Source organism: Hordeum vulgare, chromosome 2H (assembly GCF_904849725.1).
Source record: "Hordeum vulgare subsp. vulgare chromosome 2H, MorexV3_pseudomolecules_assembly, whole genome shotgun sequence".
In the NCBI taxonomy this organism is placed as follows: Eukaryota; Viridiplantae; Streptophyta; class Magnoliopsida; order Poales; family Poaceae; genus Hordeum; species Hordeum vulgare.
The window spans coordinates 255,150,047-255,154,084 of NC_058519.1; the positions used below are offsets into that span (position 1 = coordinate 255,150,047).

At 46.4% G+C, this 4,038-nt stretch overlaps 1 long non-coding RNA gene across 1 annotated transcript; it reads right to left on the reverse strand.

The window, feature by feature from the left end:
* Nucleotides 1-1,579: 1,579 nt before the first annotated feature.
* On the reverse strand, nucleotides 1,580-3,826 carry LOC123429985. The gene is made up of 2 exons (XR_006622810.1): nucleotides 2,881-3,826; nucleotides 1,580-1,997 (listed from the first exon to the last, which is right to left on the reverse strand). It is a non-coding gene; the product is annotated as an uncharacterized LOC123429985 (long non-coding RNA).
* Between the last annotated feature and the right edge of the window lie 212 nt (nucleotides 3,827-4,038).

A 4,038-nucleotide genomic window follows, 5' to 3' on the forward strand; every position in this document is an offset into this window, starting at 1 on the left:
AGGAACAAAATCTCGGTCACAACGACATCGTACATGTTCCAAAATACCTATATCCTAAAAAAAATTGAGTGAGAAGAGAAGTAGAATTCAAATTCCTAAGTCGTAAACCTTACCACAACATAGAAGATGAGCAAAAAGAATCCTACTCTCCGATAACTAGACTCAAAGTAGTTTTTCACTAAACTTGACTTGGCCAAGTTCGATTAATGAAGGTGGCTCCTAGGTCAGTACTGCTCTATTACCAACTTGTAATGCCCAAGATCCGATCTTATCCATAGTTTGGCACGAGGGCCTCGATAGGGATAAAAGCACATTTCGTCGTTTCTTAACAATGGATATCGTTACAAGTACATGTACAGAAGAGATGAGTATATGGAAGTGGCTTTACACTCACCACAAGCTACAACGTGAACAACATAATACAACAATATATTCAACCACCATGTAGAAGAGTAGTGTCCGACTACAAACTAAACCAAACGATAAACAATGACGTCCATCCTTGCTATCCCATGCTGCCGGCGTGCAACCCATCCTAGATCGATGAAGAAGAAAAATAAGAAAATCCAAATAGAACAATCATCGCGGTCACGTCATGACATTGCTTTACCTGTACCTGCAACTGTTCTTGTAGTAATTTGTGAGCCACGGGGACTCAACAATCTCATTTCCAAAGGTAACAAGACTAGCAATGCTTAATGGGTGAGGTATGGTTAAGTGGTGAGGTGGCAGCAAGCGACTAAGCATTTATTTGAGTGGCCAACTTATGAGTATAAGTATAAGAGGGGGGTGATCTATGCATAAACGAACTTGAACTAATAATGGTCAAATGAATAATCCTGACACCTACTTACGTTAAACATAACCCCACCGTCATCTTCCGGATGCAGAACTCACGAGAAGAGACAGTCACGGTTATGCACACAGTTGGCATATTTTAATTAAGTTTACTTCAGGTTTGCTATGACCAGGTGTTAAATGAAGTTTCCAAGTTGCCACATAATCGCGGGCACGTCTTTCGAAAGGATTGAACCCTGGAGGGGTGCTCCAACTAGTCCATCACAAACTACCACAAGCTACGTCGAAAACCTCGGCCACACAAAACCCGTGATCTCCTCGTATTCCTGGTTGAAAACCTCAACGTCGAGATAGCTCAAAGTATCCTCGAAATCCCTCGGACAAGATGTTCGAGAAGGGTAAAACAAATCCAGCAAGGCCGATCGGTGTGCCGACAGACCCGATAGGAGCCGCGTATCTTATTCTCAGGGCATGACTAGATGAGCTAGACGTCGGGTTGGCCGAGACCCCGGGTGACCACGGGGCGCCAGACATCACTCGGTTTGGACCAACACTCATGTGGAGCACTGACCTAGGGTTTGATTAGTTATCCAAGGGGTCCGAAAAGTCCCTATGGAATTTTATTAGTTATTAGGCAAATGTAGTACCAATGTTGGGCCTTGCCAGACGAGTTTTATCCTAAAACAAATATCTAGGTGGTCCCCATAACAACCCAAGCATGTTAGGAGCGCTCAATTATGAAACATAACACCGGTACCAAGTAATTAGGGCAGCAAAGATGGAACAAAACACTAGGCTAAAAGGCCAAGCCTTCCACCTTTTGCCAAGTATATAAGTATATTAATTAATTAGCAATGATATGGTGTATTACAAGGAATGGATGTTGGCACGTGAAAGCAAGTGCATCTGCAACTAGCGACACTATAAGAAGGCTGAGCAAGCGGTAACATAGGAAAACAAGGTTTTGCTGAGTTGTCGAGGGGTTAGAGGTTTTCATGGCAATGTTGAGAGGCTGACATTTAAGTGGTATGCAGTGAGACATGGCGAAATAAATGATATAAGTAGCATGGCAATGATAGTAATGTTATCTAGGGAAATTATCATCTTGCTTGTGACCTCGCTTGGAAGAAGACGAATCCATGAAGCAGACGAACCAACATAGACGAAAGAATCCTCACATTTCAATTCAGTTCGGAAATCTATCGAGAAGAAACATTCCAAAACAATAATCAACACACGATAACACCACACATAGTCATGACAACATGCACAATCAAATATGATACATTTCCATTTGAATTATGCACGATATGACAAAGCACAACAGTTAATACTACACACTAAATTGCATATTGACGAATCTCCATATTTGAATTATTTATTTTACTTCCGTTGAGGTACACGACGATATTAAATATTATTCAACATGGAAAGATGTGAATCATAAATAAACTACAATATCTAGGCATTTTAAATGAGGTCGGGAATAACATATAGCAATTCCGAAATGACCCTATGTTAATTACAGTAACTGTCCAGATCTGAACTAAACACATTTTATAGTTTTTAAGCAGCAAAATAAAGTGGACCATGTGATTCTACATGTCATTCTAGTCAATTTACATATATAGAACATCTAAAACGGAGCTACGGTCTAAAAGATATGAGAGAAACCATTTTTAACATGGCATTAGGCATTTTTTAATGCAACCCTCATTTAAATGTTTTTAACATGCATGAGGATGACCTGATCAAATCGATGCAATTAAGACATAAAAAAATATAATATGATACATGCATTGCCGCCATGATGGAAAGAAATGAGTACAATGGCGGCAAAACAAAAATGATGCCACATCAACATTCCGGTGATCTGACAACTCGTCGAGATGCCAATGCAAAAGAAAGTGTGTTTGTGTGTGCCATGCGAAGATGATGGGGTGATCCTGGTTATCAGGTTTTCATGCGTCGGTGACACGAAAAGAGGTACCTACAACTAGCATACTATACGGTGCAAATACACAGTGCATCTCATACAAACATCAAACGTTCATTGCAATGACGGTCATGTCGGGGTTATACCTTGGAAGCGTGCCTCTTGGAGCAGATCGGTTCTGATGAGGTGTAGATGAAGTAGAGATTCTAGCGATGGTCGTTGTACTCGTTCTGTAGACATGGGCGAGGAACTTGGCGAAAATCCCACGGGGTGGTCAATGGGCTTTGTGGTCTTGGCAACTCGGCTGGCTTGAAAAGGGGCCACCGAAGTGCTAGAGTGGGCCTGGAGGCGCGCTGGCTGTGAAGTGGTGCAGCAGAGGCGGCCCAAGGTGCAGAGGCCAGGTGTGTGCGGTCAATGCACGAGCAACCGCACGTCCAGGCGACGACAAAGGAGACATCCATGGCGCTCGAGCAGCGGCACGGACAGGGTGCATCCGGTGGCTGAGCGGCAGAGCAAAGGGGATCCAGGCGAAGGTGGTGCTTGGGAATGGATCCAACACAAGACGACCTGGACAAAGGCAACGATGGGGAAGCTCGAAGGAGCCGAGGCGGGGCGTGGGCGTCCAGCGACCGGACGATGGGGATGCACGGGGGAGCCAAGGCGGCGTCGATGGGATCCGGCCGCGAGACGGACGAAGGTAGCCGGCGGTGCTCCGATAGCGCTCGTCAGAGGTGGGCGGAGGCTGTGGCTCCAACGTCGCGGCTCGAGAAAAGTTCGGATGCATGGGTGCTGCGGGGTGCAAGGCTGCACGAGGGAAGCAAACGCGGGCGACAACTTGCTCTCCGGCGGCTGGCCATGGTCTACAACGGCAAAGCAAGGTGTGGCTAGGCGGGAGATGGCTATGGCCATGGCACGGAGATTAGGGAACACCAACGGTGAGGTGCAGGAGGGAGGGGTGAGAGGCATGGACGCCCGGTCCTACTAGCATGGCGACGAACAACGACACCAAGGCGACCGCGGGGCAGCAGCGATGAGGCTGGAGCACGCAGCGTCTCTTGTGCGGGTGGCGGCGCGAGGGAAACGAGGGGGAGGTGGGAGGGGATCGAGGATTTCTACTCCTATGTGGGAGTCTATGTGGGAGTGAGTGCAGGTGGAGGCTCGGTAGGGAGAGACTAGGGTTAGGATTCGGCTGGGCCTTGGGCCAGTTTGGGCTAGGGTTAGGGTAGGCATTGATCTAGATTCCGCGTATAAATAGCAAGTGGATGTTAAACGGGGCTTAATTGAAGTCCTCTGATTCGAACCGA